Source organism: Jaculus jaculus, chromosome X, assembly GCF_020740685.1.
Source record: "Jaculus jaculus isolate mJacJac1 chromosome X, mJacJac1.mat.Y.cur, whole genome shotgun sequence".
In the NCBI taxonomy this organism is placed as follows: domain Eukaryota; kingdom Metazoa; phylum Chordata; class Mammalia; order Rodentia; family Dipodidae; genus Jaculus; species Jaculus jaculus.
In genome coordinates this window covers 79,169,014-79,190,459 of record NC_059125.1, presented here as the reverse complement: position 1 = coordinate 79,190,459, position 21,446 = coordinate 79,169,014, and the positions used below count along the sequence as shown (strand labels likewise).

General features: G+C 37.6%; 1 pseudogene; it reads right to left on the bottom strand.

Moving 5' to 3' along the window:
• Positions 1–8,468: 8,468 nt before the first annotated feature.
• Positions 8,469–9,015, bottom strand: LOC123456543 (annotated as a pseudogene).
• Positions 9,016–21,446: the final 12,431 nt, after the last annotated feature.

Below are 21,446 nucleotides of genomic sequence, written 5' to 3'. Positions count from 1 at the left end.
ATAGAAAACCCCAGACTTCATCCACAACTGTTTGGAATAATAAACATTAAAATGTCAAGTTATACACTAAACATATAAAAATCATTATCAGTATTATACACTGGCAGTGAATTATGCAATAAAAGCAAGAATAGAAGCTCAATTCAAATAGCTACAGTAAGCTGGGTGTGGTGGACAATGCCTTTATTCCTAGCACCTAGGATGAGGCAGGGCTAGGAAAATTACCATGAGTTCTTGGTCAACATGGGCTGCACAGTGAGTTCCAGGTCAGCCTGGGATAGAGTGAGACCCTATTTTAAAATACCAAGCAATAAAAACAATAGGTACAATAAATAAATAAATTATGTAGGGATGAATTAACTCAATGAGGTGAATTATTTGTATAAGCAAAATATTGATTAAACATTGAAGGACGACTAGAGAGATTGCTTAGCAGTTAAGATGCTTGCCTGCAAAGCAAAAGTACCCAAGTTCGATTCTCCAGGTCCCACATAAGCCAGATGTGCATGGTGGTACATGCATCTGCAGTTCATTTGCAGTGGCTAGAGGCCCTGGAGCTCCCACTCTCACTCACTGTCTCTCCTCCCTCTGTCTCTAATACATAAATACCTTAATTAATGAAAAAATTGAAGGAGGTTCCTGCTTCCTGATTAAATAGCCTCTGGGTCCTCAACTCCTGAATCCCCTACTCCAGAGGCTGTACACACAGAGCAAGTAGGCCAGAGCACCCAGTTCTTTCCCCACTTCCCAGTTCCCTGGTCATGGTACCCCTGCTCTGCCTTGAGGCAGCCTGTAACCTGCTTATGTGTTGCTGAAAATACGCCCCTTGATCCGTCTTCTTTGTTGAATGGACCCTTGGTCCCCAACTCTCAGATCGCCTACTCTGTGTGGTACACAAGCCTTTAGGTCTCCAAATTTCTGTTCCCCTAAGCCCGAGGGTGCATGGATCACCGTGGGAGCTGCTCTCTTACCCCTGTCTTCCCAGCTTCCTAGCTCCTGGTTCCCCAATGCCTGGTTCCCCTGTACTGGCAAGAGGAATGAGTAGGCCTGAGTTCCCCGTTCTCCACCTCCCAGATCTCCAGATACCTCTGTTGTACTTAAAATCCCCACAATCTGCAATTATAACACATTCCTCTTCCAATCCAGTTGACATTAAAAATGGAACACTAGGGCTGGAGAGATGGCTTAGCAATTAAGCACTTGCCTGTGAAGCCTAAGGACCCCGGTTCAAGGCTCAATTCCCCAGGACCCACGTTAGCCAGATGCACAAGGGGACACACGCATCTGGAGTTCGTTTGCAGTGGCTGGAAGCCCTGGCATACCCATTCTCTCTCCCTCTATCAGCCTCATTCTCTGTCTGTCCCTCTCAAATAAATAAATAAAACAGAAAAAAATTAAAAAAAAAAACACTCACTGAAGATTTTACAGACAAATATTTGCTTCCTCTTCAATAAAATAAGACTTTTACCCCAAGATGGGTAGACTACAACACACCAAAAAAAAAAAAAAAAAAAAAAAAGACAGAAATAAAGTTAGAAAACTGAGCCATCTCCATGAAGGATGCCTATAGCCACAACTGAATCCTCCAATAAAATAATACGGAAAATAACAATAGAATGCCCAAATGAAAACACAACAAGCTACATGACCCGGATCAAGAAAATTGCTGGAACTGGAAGCAAATAATCAAAAAACAAAAACAAAAACCAACCAATTGCATAAATGAAATGGAGCAGAATATGCTCTTAAAGAATTCAGCTTTTGTCCCTAGGCTTAACTTAAAGAAAAGTAGAGAAGTCTCAAAAGAGAAATATATGAATAGAAGGTGAGCCAACAATGGTGTGAGCAAGCAGGGATCTAAGCTACTCAGAAGCAACCAGCTTAAGAAGAAGTACACACCAGCGCAGTGGTGGCACACAGCCTTAGTGGGTAACCACTGGCTTTCTGGTTTGCTAAGAAAGCTCCTCAGTGGAAACAAACCCATATCAGGAACTTGGAATGAGATCTGGATCCTACGGAGAAAAATATGTTCTCTAATGTCAAGCTCCCACTAGTCTTTGGCTACAAAGGGAGTACATCCATCACAGTCTCCCAAAATTACTTACATTTATCCAATCTAACCTATTCTCAGTCAAGGCCCAGGCAAAACCACAGAGGAATTGGGGAGATGAGCAAGAGTGTTGCTTCTATGGTGAGGCTGACAATCAGAAATCCAGAGGCTCCTAAGAACTCATTACTGAACTACATTTAAAACACACCTACCAAGGCTCAGAAAATTTTGCAGAAGACGGAGCAAAAAGATTCTAAGAACCACCAGTTGGGATGTCATTCCCAGAGTCATTGCCTTCCCCCAATAACTGACTTCTGCTCCCACAGCATATAACCCACACACCAAGGGGAATACCAGCCACCTCACGAAGGATGGCTCCATGTAGAATGGGTGAACACGGAGGAGGGAAGAGATGGTACCAACACATAATGTATCCTTACAAAGTATGTTCTTAATAAAAACAAAAAGGAAAGAAAAGGAACTACTGAGGATCAAACAGTACAAGCAAGGACAAGAGGACGGGCGGGGGGAAAGGAAGATAAACAATGTGCATATGAAAATACCATGATGAGGGCTGGAGAGATGGCTTAGCGGTTAAGCGCTTGCCTGTGAGGCCCAAGGACCCCAGTTCGAGGCTCGATTCCCCAGGACCTACGTTAGCCAGATGCACAGGGGGCGCATGCGTCTGGAGTTCGTTAGCAGTGGCTGGAAGCCCTGGCGCTCCCATTCATTCTCTCTCTCTTTCTCTTTCTGTCTGTCCTCTCAAATAAATAAATTAAAATGATTTAAAAAAAGAAAATACCATGATGAAACCTTACTTTAAATGATGCTAATTTAAATAAAGTAAAAATTGAGTTTTGATATCAGGTTCACCAACAAATCAGCACTCTTGCTCATTTCCCCATAGCCTGTATGGTTTCAGCTGGGGCCCTGGTGGAGTGCCTGGGTCATTTTTCTCCTCAGGTCCTGCTTCTACCTAATAACAGAGAGTAAAGTCACCATAGGTTAAATGGGATAACAATTATTAGTTTAGAGAGAATTTAATAGGTGTAGGCCCTCTTGTAGCCCAAGATGAATGAAGGAGATAGACACTGAGGACAATCAACACCTACCAAACCACAGATTCAGAGCCTCCTAAGAGGTCACCACTGAAGTAGACTTAAAACACATCCACATGGCTCAGGGAATTTCATGGAAGAGGGGGCAGAAATATTGTTAGAGCCACAAGTTGGGACATTTTGACCAGAGACATTGCCTCTTCCCCATAAGTGATGGCTGCCCCCACAATGTATGACCTACAATCCCCATGGGGATGACTGGCATCCCCAACAGGTATGGTCCCTTTGGAGGGGGTGGGGCAGGGATAAGAGAAAGGATGGTACCAATATGTGCTGTTTTCATGCTGAGTCTGTCCATAACTAATAAAAATATATTAAACTTAGTTTTGAATATAGCTCGCTGACTAAAGTGCTTGCCACAAAAACATGCAAACGTGAATTTGTATCCCTGGAAGCCATGCAAAATGCCAGGTACAAGGGTGTTCATGTATGATCCCAACACTAAATAGGCAGAGGCAGGCAAGTCTCTAATGTTTAATGGGTGCTAGACACTATAGCGTAATTGTGAGCTCTAGGTTCAGTGAGATACCCTGTCTCAAAGAAGCAGAGGGAGAGCTACTGAATGCCTGACATTATCTTTGGTGTTCACACACTCAAGCACACATACATATGAACACCTGCACACACATAAGTATATCCACACACATAAGACTATGCATATAAACACATACCGCACATGCAAAAAAAATCTAAAAATTATAATTTAAAACTAATCATGACAATGAGATTTGTTTTAACCAACTATGGCTACTATGACCATATATTTGATAGTTTAAAAACATAAATTTATTTCTCAAATATATAATGTCAATAAGTATATGGGCAATAATTTAAATAGTTTAAAGTGAGCTCTCTCTTTGTAACTGTAACTATAAGCAGCTGTTATATTTATGTTCTAATATGTCCCTTTTGTGCTTCTGAAGAGATTTTCTGTGTTTATTCTTAGATGTACATAAATCATATTCAGTCAGGTTCTCACCTTATGATCTCATTTAAAATTAATTACCTCCTTGGTACCCTTATTTTCAACTACAATATCATTAGAGGATATGGCTCGTTATAAATTTAGGTAAGGCACAGATACTTTCATAGCAAGATGGAAGCTGAATTTGTACTTATTCAACCCCAATTATTTAGTTTTTACAGCTATATGAAAACATATCTTTTTTAAAATACCTTTTTAACATTTTTGTTTATTTTTATTTATTTATTTGAGAGCGACAGAGAGAGAAAGGCAGAGAGAGAGAGAGAGAATGGGTGCACTAGGGCCTCCAGCCACTGAAAAATCCAGACATGTGCGCCCCCTTGTGCATCTGGCTAACGTGGGTCCTGGGGAATCAAGCCTCAAACCAGGGAATTTAGGCTTCACAGGCAAGTGCTTAACCACTAAGCCATCTCCCCAGCCCTGAAAACATATCATGATCCAGGAAATTATTTAAGCATCAGAGAGAATAACGTAGCATAGAAATATGAAGATGTTAAAAGACAGAAATAGTTTTCAAAATACACAGGAGAAGTAGTTTATAATTTTGTTACTAACTTTATACTTAGCCATGTGAAAATCATTATAGTCACTGTCATTAGGACAAGTCACATCTTTTTTGTTTCATTCTAATAGCTAATATGGACTGTATTATACAGACAAATATCTAATAGTTTTCATGATATATTTTATTAGTAATGTGTGAGTATTAACATTTAATACCGATGCTTGGAAAGGAGTGTGTCTAAGATAGTTGGGAAAGAGTGGAGAGATATTTCTAGGGATGAGGAAAATAATTAATGGACAATGAATTGTAGAGTGTAGGCAGAAGTTGTATTGTCACGTCTTTTTTTTTTTTTCTGCCAGATTCAAAAGAAGATTTTTTTTTCTAAAGGCTTATGTCCTATGATGGATGCAGTTATAATTTTTATTACAACAATGAACTTTGCTGCAGTAACTTTCTAAAATTACAGTAGAGGAAGGAGAAGGAAGAGGAGGAGAGAGAGCATATTTTTTCTAAGGCTAATGATAGACAATAATATAGCTAGTTAATAACTATAACAATCAGTGAACTGCCTATATTGTGCTGTGGAAAGCAGTAAATTGTTCCATAATTACACTCAAATATTTGTTTAGCAAATATCATTTTTTCACTGTCCAGAAAATAATTCATTCAATTTCATGCAGACACAAACTCATCTGTTACTGTGATATGTTTGATATGAATGTAGGTCACTGCCACTCTTACTTTACAAACTGCCAACAAAATTTATAAGCATGGAGGCTGGCATTCAAAATAGATTAAAGTTTATATTGGTTTAATTCACCTGCTAGTTTTAATGGCTGCTGCTATATCTCCCATTTAAAATTGCTTCTGGTTAAAAATATGCAGACTCACACTCTTTAAAGATATAGAACTTAAAGCCATAATGACTACTTCAAATTGGTGCTATTCATTACCAGTTTCTTATATTTACAGTAGTGAATGGTCTGACATAAAACAAAGACAGCTAAGAGAATCTGATTCAAATTATGAGGCAATGTGGTAGAATTCCCAAATTGAAGTTGATATGGCAATATTGATCTTTTGCCCTTCACCAATCTTTAAGAATTTGTTCATCCTGAAGATCAAAGGGTATTTTTTGTGAGCTTAAAAAAAATCTCTGAACTAGAAATAGATGTTAGACCATGTGCCTCACTGATGTCAAGGTCTCTCAATTCAATATAAATTAAGAAGATTGTTTCATTAAAATTGTATAAGAAATAACTTTGTTAACCTAACCCAATGACATTAATCCTGAAGAAATTATTCCTAAATTGATTTTTTTGCACGTTAAAACAGCAAGAAATCTTTATCTCTTTGAGCCTCACTTGTTGAAACACTCATTACAAACCATATTAGCCATTGTGTTCATAATACATCCTCCTTAAAGTCAGATTTTATTTTGACTTGTTTGCTTATGTTGTTGGGCTACATTCTTCAATAAAACTCATCATAAATACATTTTTGAAATTCAGGCTTAATGGGTTGACAGACCTGTAGGATTATAACTATGAGATAGAAATATACTGGTACTTGAACTACTCATATTAAAAACTCATATTAGAGGTCATGGAGATAGATGAGTTGATAAAATGCTTACCTCAGAAGCATGAAGGCCCGAGTTCAGTGCTAGAAACACAGCTAAAAATGTGCTGGTGTGCATTAGTAATGCCAGGACTGGGAAGAAGAGATTGGTAGGTCTCTGGACATTCTGATTAGCCAATCTAGACTAAACTATAAACTCTGGGCCAAAGAGAGACCAGGTCTCATAAAAAGGTGGATGAAACATGTCTCAGGGAATTTTGTGGAAGAAGAAATGGAAAGATTGTAAGAGCCACAGATTGTAACATTATGCACAGAAGAATTGCCTCCCTACAATAAATGACTGCTGCTCCCACAATGTACAATCCACAATCCCCATGAGGATATCCTGCATCCCCAACAAGGAATGCCCTTTCAGAAAAGGGATAGGGATGCGGGAAAGGGTGAGACCAACATGTGTTGTCTCCATACTTAGTATGTCCACAACTAAAAAAATAAAATAAAATTTTATAAAATGTGGATGATATTCCTATGGAGTGACACCCTACTCCACACACACACACACACACACACACACACACACACACACACACAAACACATGAACATGCACTCCCCACCAAACATTTTTGCACACGGAAACGCACATATATTGGAAAAAAATTCACATTGGATATGTAAAAACTATTATAATGACATAGGTCTTGCTACATGCTAACATGAAAAAGATGATTTACAGATATGTTTATATATTATTTAAATTATTTCTTGAATTTATTGACATTTTAACAAATGTACTTGCATATTTCATGATGCTCAAAACAAAATTATTGGATATAAAACATCAAAATTATTTAATGCTATTTCTCAATATTTTGAAATATTTTCTTTTTACAACTGCATAGTATATTTATTAGAAGAAGAGTTGTGATAAGCATCTGGATTAAAATGGTTAAAAGGATTTTCATACAATTCTGAGGCACTATACACATTGTTTACAATAACACTGGTACTTGGACTAGAGGAAAGATAGAAATCTGATACATTTTAATGCCTTGATCCATTTGTAACATTCAAAATAACGCTATTCTAGAAACAGTAACCCAAACTTAAAGAGCCATACCCCACACAGTATATTTAAAAATAAATAAAGAAATAAAACCAGAAGTCTACAAGTCTACAAATCATCATGGTAACAGACTGGTGAAGCCCCAGCTATCATGGTAGTGAAGGTCTCTGGCTAGATTTTGATGGAAACTGCTGAATTCTACACTAAAAGCAAAACGTGAAAAGAACATGATGTCCACTTTCTGCTGCTCAACAAGTAACAGCAAAGCTAGCTTCGTATGCACTGCCTGTGGAGGGCTGGGAGATAGGAGGGACACTGGGCAACGATGAAGTACCAACAATGTCCAAGAATCCTGACAGTACAGGGGGCCATCCAGTTGTGGAGTAGGAACAGCAGTGTGAATGTTAGTAAGAACCCATGACCCACATTCACCACCTGCCACTGTGTTCAGCCTGGCATGTTTTGATCAACATACGAGTAGCCCAAGCACAAAGCCAATCCACTTAGGGGAGTAACAATAGTAATAAAAACAGGAGTATTAAAAGTGACACAGTACAGTTTTGGCACATGCTGTGTTCTTCATGCTTTCAGGCCTGTGCAATGCTTGTCTCTGTTTCACCTGTGACAAAGAATGATTGATAAAAAACCATGCAGAGAGAGTGGATCTGAAGAAACTCATAGTTCATGCTTTCATCAAGAGATCTGACACCGAGGATGTGGATTTTGCAAGTTGGCTCTGCCCAATGATAGGCTTTAACCAGCTCAGCACACAAACCCATGCAGCTGGCATGTGAGTCATGAGCCCAGTGGTGTGCCATACAGCTTTCAGGCCTGTGCAATGCTTGTCTCTGTTTCTTCAGATCCACTTTCTTTGCATGGTTCTTTTTTTTTATGTTTATAGCAGCTTTATTCATACTTGACAAAGCTAAGAAGCACATCAATCAAGACAGGAATATTATTATTCATTGCTAACAGAAATGACCTACCAAGCCATGAAAGAATACAGAACATCAATGAAGGCACTATGTGAAAGAAGCAGTATGCAGTGGCAGCTTACTTTATGGGTCCAACCATATGGCACTCCAGAGAAGCAGAGCTATAGAAATAATAAAAGGATTCTTGATTGTCAGGGGCAGGAAAGAAAATGAACTGGTAAAACACAGGATTACAGAGGATTTGGGGGGGCAGTGAAACTAGACTGTATGCTGCATGTATATATTTTTGCATGGTTCTTTATCAATCATTTATTCACAAAATCTTGAAATTCGAGACTGAATACTCCACTGAGCAGCTTTGGAGTAGGCTCATTGATTATGTAATCCAATAACTCGAAAATTGCCATGGGAGGTTGGATGTTCATTCCATATGAGCTGAGGGGTCTCTCAGAAGTCCTTGGCTTGGGTGGCATCTCAGCCACATCTCCCTTCACTTGGCACCCAAACATCAGCTCCAGCTCCTTGGCATCAAGAAGAGGGATGGGATACCTCTTAACTTCTATCTCCACCAGAGAGAGCCCCATGCTCCAAATGTCCAACTGCAGAGTAATGAGTCCACTGGAGGCTTTCAGGCAACAGGTAAGACCTTGTACCCATGAAAGAGTTGGCCATGGAGTCAATGAGCTGCCCACAAACCCCAAAGTTACATAGCTTGATTTCCCCAAGGGAGTTCACTATGATATTGGATGGTTTCACATCTGCAAACTCTTTTCCCATTCAAACTTCCATCCACCAAAGTGCTACTGCTCAATATTTTTGTAATAACCCATTAGTGATTGATGGAAATCATCTCACTATGCATGAAAGTAAGTTCATATTTAAAACAGATATCTTAAACTTCTACGAAAATGCAACTGAAATAATGCATTGCATAGCTGATAATCTGAGCTATTATTTGAGACACAGACACATGTAGCTCAGGATGGCCTTGTACTTGCTATGCAGCTGAGGATGACTTTGAACTCCTGATCCTCCTTCATATACATTTATGTGATATTATTATAGGTGTGTCATACTAAATCTGGTTTATGTGAAAATGGGCATTGAACCCAGAGTTTCACATATGCTAGGTAATCACTCTGCCACCTGATCTACAAGCCCCTGAAATGCCCCTTGACACTAAAATAATAATACTGTCAGTAATTGCATTTGGTTATGCATATAATATTAATGTGATTCAGGAAAATAATAGAGTAGACAAATCTAGTACTTTCTTGTATCGCCATGATCTTGAAGCAAGTTGTGCAGCTATAGGGAAGCAGGAGGTATAATGGAAAGTCACTGGGATAAAATTTTACTTAGTCATCCAGCAGGTAAAACCCATAAAAATGGATTTTCATATTGTCATAGAAATATAGGACTTTAAAATACAGTTTATGGTAGTACCCTTTGGATAAAGGTAGATCTTCTCAGTAGAGCTATAAGCAAAATGTTAGGTCAAATCTCACTGGGCTCAAAAAGTATATTTTGGAAACTTGCAAATTTATAACATAGGAGATCTGAGATCTGCATATTAGCAGGTACTAGGAAATGGGTCTTTGGTTCTTCTTACTTAGTCATAGGTACTATAATGAACAGCCATCTTAAGAGGAGACCTGAAGTCTGTCTTTGCTTTAGGATAGGGATCAGATGCCCCTAGAGTTTTACATATCCCAGTCTCAAAGACTTTCTTCACTCAGTGATCCACTCAGTGTGGTCCAAGGATACTGAGACTTAGATTCAAGTTCCCAGAAACATCTAAGTGGTGAATAGTACAGTGTGCATCACATAATTAATATTAAGAGAGATCCATTTAAGAATAGTAGTACCATATCCAAGTTCACAAGGTAGAACATCTGTGTATGGACTCTAGTGTAGGAGTGGTGATATGAACCAGCATGACCAAAACTGGGAATTACTCAGCACTCATGGCTTATCATCAACCACAGCACAGGTTATTTGGGTTTGCTCACCTTCTCTATACCCAAGACAAACATCTTAAATGAAGAAAGATCCCATATTTTGGGTCATGATTTTAGAACAGTCAGCCAAAAAGGGTATAGGATGGAGGGTAGTTCCTGTTTTCAGAATTAAAAAGAGATAAAGACAGAAACAGAGAGAGAGAGAGGAGTAACAGAGACAGAGAGAGATGAAAAGGAAAAAAGGAATAAAATGTCATTAAAGATCCCACCTTAGTGAATTAACTCATCCAAGTCCTACTTCTAAAATCTATCATGTGCTCTCAAATTAGTGATATCAGCTCAGGATAAAATACTAAAGAAATCAGCCTGTTGCGGGGGGGGGGATTTCAAATCCAAACCATAATATTCTGTTTTTGCCTACCTCACAAAGGCTCACAAGGCATTTGAAAACAAACACATCAATCTCCAAGAGTCCTCAAAATGCTAGCAGTGTCAACATTTCTCCAAGTCCAAATTCAAACTCTTCCTTGAAGATCAAAGAAAGAAGAATTAATACCCTACAAAGATAAAAATGAGGTACATACTTCCTAAACCCAATTGCAAGAGTAAATATTTTCTTGTTAATATTTTATTTACTTATTTGAATGCACAGTGTGTGTATGTGTGTGTGTGTGTGTGTGTGTGTGTGTGTGTGTGAGAGAGAGAGAGAGAGAGAGAGAGAGAGAGAGAGAGAGAGAGAGAGCACGCATCCCTAGCTTCTCTAATTTCCGGGGATTGCCATTGCAGCATGGGCTTCATCGCACTGCCCTCTCAGAGGTATACCCCAGGGACTCCAAACATGTAATGTAGTGCTGAATGGAAGCCTCTATAACTCCATAGCACTTGCATTTTACATGCTTATAAAACCAGCATCATGAAGGCGGCTACACCAAAGGTGTTCTGGCAGCTAGAGAAGTAACTTTAAACTTTTGGACCATGGATGGAGTGTTCTCTGAATGTGTGGGTAGCTGAATCTAGGGAAACAATCCACAGGTGGCTTGTGCATACAGCTCATCATGGAATCCTCTTCTCAAATTAAAATGCTCAAGTGAAGAACTTTAAAATCTTTTTTCATGAGATAGGTAGGGTCTAATCATTCTTCAGATTCCTTTAAAGTAGCATTCATATTATCCTTATTTAAAGTACTTGATTTCTTTTACAATGGTACTAATATACTTCATAAACACACACCCCTTTTCCTGCCCAAATACACAATCTTTCAAATATTTTCGCTCTGCTTTCTGCCTCCAACTGTTATTGTAAATCTGGATAAAAGCATGCCACCATCTCTCATATTCTTTCCCTCCCCAAATTAATTAATGCATTAATTTTATAGCCAGCATCTTTGCCAGAATGAAATAAGAATTTTTTTGTAATCAATTACCCAGAAGCATCTTCACTTTTACATGAAATCTAAACCACACATTTGTTCAATATTCACTGCTATTAGCATGGTCTTCTGACCTCTCCAATATTACATTTAACATCTCCTATCTTTCTCTAGCATATTTCTCCAGACATATCCATGTTCTAAACATACACCTGTTTGAAATGTTTAAGAAGCAAGTGCTCAGGGATATTTTATAGCAATATACCATTTCTTTGACTTCCAGATTTATTCATTAATTACTTTTCATGACACTCTGGCCAAACTAAATGACAGAACAACTAAAAAGTGGAAGCTATAGGTCTGGAGAGATGGCTTAATGGTTAAGCACTTGCTTGTAAGCTTGATGGCCTAGGTTTGTATCCCCAGTACACATGTAGATATACAAGGTGGTCCAATCATCTGGATTGGCAAGAAACCCTTGTATGCCCATTCTCTACCCCCTTTCTCTCCCTCATTGCATATAATAAAATTATATTTTTTAACTGGGAACAATTTATTTTACCCCTGATTTCAGAGGATTCAGTTCATAGTTAATTGGCTCCGTTAGTGGGTCATATAAAGAGACAAAACCTCATTGAAATAGGATTATTTGACAGCTATTCACCTAATAATGGACAGGAAAATAAGTAGAGATATAACAGGTGGAGCCAGACCACGAATGAGAAGTGATGATAGTATTTTCAGAGACTAGAATTTAGTGACCTCATTTTGATAGCTTGGTGAAATCATTTGCTATAGGAACTGACAAACACTATAAAACAGGCCATCTTTTTCCATGCAGAGAGCTGGTTTTCCATTTATTCTCTTACCACTTGTTTGTAAGTACATAAAATATGTAAAGCAGAAATAGACACCAGTACATTAAAATAAATATAGCAACATATTAGGAGATCTGACTTTGCACTGCAAGTATTGATTTGAATAAATAAAAACTAAGGACTGGAGAGATGGTTTAGCAGTTAAGCATTTGCCTGTGAAGCCTAAGGACCCCGGTTCGAGGCTTAATTCCCCAGGACCCACGTTAGCCAGATGCACAAGGGGGTGCACGCGTCTGGAATTCGTCTGCAGTGGCTGGAGGCCCTGGAGTGCCCATTCTCTCTCTGTCTCTCTGCCTCTTTCTCTGTCTGTTGCTCTCAAATAAATAAATAAAAATAAACCAAAAATTAAAAAAAAAAAACTAAGTGAAGCTATAAAATATTTCAATAACATAAGGCACTTAATTTGAGGGATACATTTATAATATTGTAAGAAATAATTGTAAACTGCATATTTCAAACATATACTGTACAGTTATGAAATCTAAATATATATTAAACAATTTATCAATAAATATACAAGACTTAGCATCATATATTCCTGTATTCTCTTATCACAATGCAACTAAGCTAGAAACAAAAAAAAAAATCCATAGATATGCAAAGATAAACACACTTCTCAATAGCATACTATAGAAGAAATTATAGGATAAATCATCAAATATTTATAACTGAAAGAAAATAGAAATATGACTATAAGTGGGTGGGATACAATTCAAACTTTCCTTAATATGACTTTAATGTTTGCATTAGGTATCAATGTTCCCAAAATGGGAAAATAATGAAAACTATAGAGCAATAGGAAATATGAAAGCCAAAATTTAATGACATAGAAAACTAATATGGAAAAGAAAAAAATAAACCAAATAACTGCAATTTCAAAGATAAGTTGAAAATTTTGTGCCAAGATGAATACAGTATAAAAGGAGAGAATAAAGAAATGTTTCTTTGGGGCTGGAGAGATGGTGTAGTGGTTAAGCGCTTGCCTGTGAAGCCTAAGGACCCCAGTTCGAGGCTCGGTTCCCCAGGTCCCACGTTAGCCAGATGCACAAGGGGGCGCATGCGTCTGGAGTTCATTTGCAGAGGCTGGAAGCCCTGGTGCGCCCATTCTCTCTCTCTCTCCCTCTACCTGTCTTTCTCTCTGTGTCTGTTGCTCTCAAATAAAAAAAAATAAATAAAAATAAAAAAAAAAGAAATGTTTCTTTGAACAAGGAATAGAAACACAAACAGATGCTGAAGACATTTGAAATGAAATGCAATGAAGAAAATATAGATAAATCTAAAAGTATTGGGAGTATGTTGCTGTAAAATCTCTTTACAATTTGTTTTAAAATGTGGGCCAAGATAGAAGCAAAATAGCAAACACATCGTATATAATATTTCATACAAAATAGCAAGCACAGAACTTTCAAACAGCAATTCTAAACAATGAAGTACAACTCTATTGTTAGATTGCGACAAAAAGAAAAGACTAGAGCACTTCCTGGTAAGATGGAAGCTTAGGATCCATGCCAAACCAGCCTTTGGAGGTATTTAAGCAAAACCTCGGCAAAATATACTCTTCTTCTGAAAAGTGAAGGAGTATAGGTTATTCTTAGACACAGCTGAGAAGCTGGAGAGACTAAGACCCACCAGAAAAGGATGAAAATGGCCAGAGTCCCACTTAGGTGATCACAGCCTGTGATCTGTGTATGTGCATGACTGCCTGGCGCAGTCCTACCAGGTGCTCCAGGTGTCAGTAGCAGCAGAAACCAAGCAACAGATTTTTAAACTTCATAGGTCTTCTTGCAAAGTAAAGAAATCTGAAGGAAAGACAGCTGAGATCAACTAAAGAGCTACTGAAAGTGCGAGCAACTCCAGAAGTCTGAACTCTCCCATCCCCCATCAGAAACAGGAACATCCGGCATTCAGCCCCCAGTGGCAGCACAGCTAGCAGACCTAATCAGTTGTATAGCTGCACAGCACAACAGAGTGATTGAGGTGGACTCGCAGCATTGGTGAGATTGGAAGTCATCCCAAAAGGTAAGGAGGCTTAATGAACAAAAAAAGGACACAGTCCTGGAAGAGATAATACTCTCTTTCCTTGTTAGGGCAGGTTGTGGGGTATATATTCTTGGTTGGCTTTACCATTTTCAAGTAATGTGTATTTGGGAGTTGAATTTTATTGCCTTTGGTGCTTTCACATATATATTGGGCCTTTGTTTTTGTTTTTGTTTTTTCTTCTGTCATTATTGGGGGCAGAGTCTGTTCAAGATCCAGGTTGACCTCAAACCCAATTCAGAACAGAAATCTCTACCTCCAAGCTGGTGAGATTAAGGCTGTAGAACAATACACACCCTTAGGGATTTTGGCTTTACGTGAATATCTGTTTAATCCCCACAAATGCAAGTGATTTGTGCTGGTTTTTATTGATTGTGTATGTTACTCAGTTGAAGTTTAGAATTTGCCAGTAAATTATTCTACCCAGTCCACTAGAATACTTGTTTAGCAAGCAAACTCAACACCTATGATTACTTCTGTGGCTTGATTGGGGGACAAGAGCGACAACTGGCACCTTGAACTCATTTCCTGAGGGTATATAGAGATGGATGGCCATGTCTGGGAACATTGCATCAAATCAATTCAGGATGCAAAAGACACTACAGTATGATACAAGAAACTCAAAGAATCAAGACAATACAGTCCCACCAAAAGCTATAAATCCATCAGAAATGATCACCAGTGGGACTGAATCAGATGAAATGCCTAACAAATATTTCAAGAAAATGATGGTATCTATGCTCAAGGAAATCAGAGAAGAAATGAAGGGAATCAAAGAAGAAAACAAAGGAGTTAAAGAAGAAAACAAACTTCTGAAAGAGAGCACAGGAAACCAGCTTACTGAAATAAAGAGGTCATTAGAAGACATGAGTAAGGAAATAGAAATACTGAAGAAAAAACAGGCTGAAATCCTGGCTCTGAAGAATACAGTCAATGAAAAACAAAACAAAACAAAACCTCTGTGGAAAGTCTCACCAGAAGAATGGATGAAGGAGAGAACAGAATATCTAAACTAGAAGACCAGGTAGCAGATCTAATACAGTCCAACAAAGAGAAAGACAAGCTAATATCAAGGTATGAATGGGAATTTCAAGATATCCAGGACACTATGAAAAGATTGCACATATTAATTCAGGGTGTAACATAAGGAGAATAATTTCGATCCAGAAGCATATTAGGTGTTTTCAACAAAATCATAGAAGGAAAATTTCCTCAAATTGGGAAAGAAATGCCAATGCATATACAAGAAGCATTTTGAACACTAAACAGGCAAAATCTGGAAAAAAATCTCTCCTTGCCGTGCTATAGTCAAACTACTAAACATACAAAGCAAGGAAAATATATTGAAAGCAGTTAGAGAGAAGAAGAAATTCACCTATAAAGGCAAGCCAATTGGAATGAGTTCAGATGACTCAACACAAACTTTAAAAGCCAGAGGGGTTTAGGATGAAGTATTCCAAGTTCTGAAAGATAAAAACTTTCAACCAAGATTACTTTTTCCTGCAAAGCTATCTATCCAAATTGATGGAGAAATAAGGACATTCAAAAAAAAAAAAAAAAAAAAACAGGCAAACAGGCTAAAGGAATTTATGACAACTAAACCAGCTCTACAGTAAATACTTGAAGGAATTTTTTTTTTTTTTTTGAGGTAGGGTCTCACTCTGGCCCAGACTGACCTGAAATTCACTATGGATTCTCAGGGTGGCCGTGAACTCACAGCAATCCTCCTACCTCTGCCTCCTGAGTACTGGGATTAAAGGGAAGGAATTCTTAATGCCAGAGAGAAAGCAAAACACACACAGGAGGAAATAGAGAAAAAGTAAACCACACTCAAATAACAGTTAAAAGAATGAGTAAAGGGAAGACAGGAAACAGTAGAAAATAAGAATAAATAAGAATAAATGCATGTCTTTCAATAATAGCTCTTAAGATCAATGGCCTCAATGCACCATTCAAAAAGATACAGGCTTGTAGACTGAATTAAAAGGCAGGATCCTTCCATTTGCTGCCTCCAGGAATCTCATCTCTTAATAAAAGATGGACACCACTTTAGGATGAAAGGATGGAAAATGGTTTTTCAAGCAAATGGGCCTTGCAAAAAAGTAGGGGTTGCAATCCTAATATCTGACAGGACAGACTTCAAAACAACATTAGTGAGGAAAGATAAAGAGGGTCATTTTATAATAATTAAAGGAACTCTCCAGCAGGAGGACATTACAATCATAAACATATATGTACCTAACATGGGGGCTCCCAGTTCCATGAAACAAACACTATTAGATTTAAGGTCACAGATAACATCAAATGCAATTGCAGTGGGAGTGTTCCATAACTCACTCTCATCAATTCACATGTCATCCTGGCAAAAAATAAACAGAGAAACATCTGATTTAAATGAACTAATAGAACAAATGGACCTAACAGATACATACAGACCTTTCCATCCAAATTCTGCAGAATATACATTTGTCTCAGCAGCACATGGATCATTCTCTAAAATAGACCATATATTAGGACACAAAGCAAACATCCACAAATATAGGAAAATTGAAATAATCCCTTATAGTCTATCTAACCACATGGGATTAAACTGCAAATCAGCAACAAGAAAAGTTACAGAGCATACATAAATTCATGGAGACTAAATAGTACACTAGTGAATGATCAGTTGGTTACTGATGAAATCAAAAAGGAAATCAATAAATTCATAGAATCAAATGATGATGATAATACAGCATACCAAACCCTTTGGGACACAATGAAGGAAATCCTAAGAGGGAAATTTGTAGCTCTAAGTGCCTATATTAAGAAATGAGAGCACTCACAAATAAACAATTTAATGCTCTACCTTAAGGCCTTGCAAAAAGAAGAAAAAGGCAACCCAAAAATCAGTAGATGAGAGGAAATGATAAAGATTCAGGCAGAAATTAATAAAGTACAAAAAAAAAAAAACAATCCAAGGAATCAACAAAACAGTTGGTTCTTTGAAAGGATAAAAAAGATTGATAAACCCTTAACAAATTTGACCAGAAGAAAGAGAGAAAAGACAAAAATTAATAAAAGTAGAGAAAAAAATGCACCATTGCAACAGATAACAAAGAAATTCAGACAATTATAAGGACATAATATATATATATATATATATATATATATATATATATATATGCAACTAAGTTTGAAAACCTAAAAGAAATGGATGATTTTCTTGATTCATATGACCTAAAAAAATTAAATCAAGATGAGATAAACTGTTTAAATAGACCTATAACAAGTACAGAGATCCAAGCAGTTATAAAAAGTCTTCCAACTAAAAATATCCCAGGTCCAGATGGATTCACTGGTGAATTTTACCAGACCTTCATGGAAGAACTAACACCAATGCTTCTCAAATTTTTACATAAAATAGAAAAGGAAGTAATTTTACTGAACTACTTCCATGAAGCCAGCTTCACCCTCATACCAAAACCAGACAAAGACAGAACAAAAAAAGAAAATTACAGACCAATCTCCCTCATGAACATAGATGCAGAAATTCTGAAGAAAATATTGGGAAACAGAATACAAGAATATATCAAAAAGATTATTCAAGCTGTTCAAGTTGGCTTTATCCCAGGGATGCAGGGATTGTTCAACATATGTAAATCAATAAATGTAATAAAACATATAAATGGTCTGAAGGCCAAACATCACCTGATCATCTCAACAAATGCAGAAAAGTCATTCAACAAAATCCAACATCCTTTCATGGTATAAGCATTACAGAAACTGGGTCTAGAAAGAGCATATCTCAACATAATAGAAGCTATTTATTATAAACCTAAAGCAAACATAATAATAAATTGTGAAAAACTCAAAGCTTTTACACTAAATTCAGGAATAAGACAAGGTTGTCGAATGTCTTTTATTTAATACTGGAAGTCTTAGTTATAACAATAAGGCAAAAGACCCTAATAAAAGCGATAAAAATTGGAAAGGAAGAGATAAAATTATCACTATTTGCAGGTGATATGATTCTATACATAAAAGACCCTAAAAACTCTACCAGCAAACTGTTACGAGCTGATAAACACTTTTAGCAATGTAGCAGGATACAAAATAAATACACAGAAATCAGTAGCTTTCCTATATAGTAACAACAAACATGAGAGAATGAAATCAGGGTATCTATTCCATTAACAATTGCCTAAAAACATACTTTGAAAATAACTTAACTAAGGAATTGAAGAAGCTCTACAATGAGAACTTTCAAACACTCAAATGAGAAATTGCAGAAGACAAAAGGAAGTGGAAAGATATCCCATGTTCTTGGATCGGAAGAATCAATATTGTGAAAATGTCAATCTTTCCAAAAGCAATCTACATTTTTAATACAATCACCATTAAAATTCCAATTTCATTCTTCACAGGAATAGGAAAAACCCCTAAATTTCATTTGGGAACAGAAAAAATCTTGTATAGCCAAAATGAATTTGAGCAACAAAAGTAAGGCTGGTGGTATCACCATATCTGATTTTAAGCAATATTACAAAGCCATAGTAACAAAACCAGCATGGTATTGACACAAAGAGAGACATATAGATCAATGGAACAGAATAGAGGACCCAAATATTAATCCAGGCAGCTATAGCCATCTGATTTTTGACAAAAATGCCAAAATATTCATTGGAGAAAAGAGAGCCTCTTTCATAAGTGGTTCTGGGAAAACTGGATATCTATATATAAAAAGATGAAACTAGATCCTTGTCTTTCTCCATGCACAAGAATCAAATCCAAGTGGTTCAGGGACCTTAATATCAGACCTGAAACTCTAAATGTGCTAGAGGAAAGGGTAGCGGAAACACTTCAACATACTGGCATAGGTAATAGCTTTCTGAATATAACCCCAATTGCTCAGAAAATAAAACCACTAATCAACTATTGGGATCTCATGAAATTACAAAGCTTTTGTATGTCAAAGGGCGCTGTGAATAGAGCAAAGAGACAACCTACAAAGTGGGATAAAATCTTTGCCAGTTACACATCTGTCAAAGGATTAATATCCAGAAAATACAAGAACTCAAAAAAACAGAACAATAAGAAATCAAGCAATCAAATCAAAAAATGGGCTGTGGAACTAAATAGAAAGTTCTCACCAGGAGAAATACAGATGTCATATAAACATCTAAAAAAGTGTTCTACATCCTTAGCCATCAGGGAAATGCAAATTAAAACTACCTTGAGATTCTGTCTCTCGTCAGAATGGCTGCCATCAAGGAAACAAGTGACAATAAATGTTGGCGAATATGTATTAAAAGGGGAACCTTTCTGCACTGTTGGTGGGAATGTAATCTGGTACAGCCATTGTGGAAATCAGTGTGGAGTTTTTTGAGACAGCTAAAAACAGATTTGCCATATGATCTAGCTATAACACTTTTAGGCATATAACCTAATGACTCTTCTCACTACTTTAGAGATACTTGCACAATCATGTTTATTGCTGCCCTATTTACAATAACTAGGAAATGGAACTGGCCTAGATGTGCATTCACAGATGAATGGAAAATAAAGATGTGGTACATCTACACAATGGAATACTATTCATCAGTAAAGAAAAAGGAAATTATGAAATTTGCAGGAAATGGATGGATCTGGAAAACATTATAGTAAGTGAGGTAACCCAGGCCCAGAAAGCCAAACATCACATGTTGTCTCTTATATGTGGATCCTAGCTACAAATGTAGAGAGTTGTTTGTGATCTGGAACCAAAAATCAGTAGCCGAGGCCCATAAGCTAGAAAAAGGCTATAAGGGAGGGAGGAGAGGGAAGGTCTTAAGAGGATAGTGTTGTATATATGTACATAGAAGAACAAATTACAGGGAGGGAAAATGCCTAAGTGAGGTCATGGGAAGAGATTGTATAAAAGAAGGGTGGGGGGAGGGTCAATGAAAATTGAAGATATTCTGAATAAGACACATGAAAATCTACATTCTCAAACAATAGCACATCCAGAAGCCATAAAGTGTCACTAGAAAATTTTCAGTGCCTGGATTGGGATACCTTCCAGTGAGTCATTGGCCAGGGAGGTCTCTGTTGCCTCCAAAACAGTATAGGCTATTATTGCCAACACCCTTCATTCCCCATGAGAAAGGGGTGGTAAGACACTATTGCTGAAGACTTAACATGCCTGAGAGACAAAGTCACTGAGAAATCAAGTTGGTGCTGAGCAAAAAACATTCTCCCTTTAGCCTGGCCAACCTAAAGCTGGAAAAAGCTGCCATGTATGCATTTTTGTGGGAGACAGAACTCATCAGCAGTGAAAACAGTGGACACTGGAAACCTCAAGTTTGGCCTGACAGGCCAAACGACTGAACAATTGAAATAGTAGCATGTTTGCTCTGGGGGAAACCAACTGCTCTCTAATTGGACTGAAGGTCCCCTTTATACAAGGAAATATGTTCCCGGTACTGAAAACGTAATCCAGAGCCAATGGCAGGGGAGGTCATGAAGCTTAGTGGTATAAAGTCTGATCCTGCCTAAATAAATGCACATATTACTCACACCAAATTGCCCTGAAAGCACTACACTTAATCATCACACTCATATTAATGCTACTCTCACTTCTGTTTGGAGAAGCTTCCCTTTTCAGATGGTGATGACCACTGGGATGACCTAAAAGGCAACATAGTGCTGAGAAGAAGGGACAGAGGAGTATCCAGAACTGAAACATCTCACACACACCAAGGCTCAGGGTCCATTGCAGAGGAGGTGGCAGAAAGAATGTAAGAGCCAAAGGAAAAGTACCACTCCTTACATACAACTGTTCAGACAGAATTTGGCCTCAAAATCTAAGACCTTGCAGTGCCTAGCAATACCCACACAAGACCCTCATAATATAAGAAAAAGAAGTTGACATCAAATTACAAGAGAGACTAATGAAGAGAAAGGGGATATGACAGAGATCAGAATTATGAAGAAGAAAGTGAG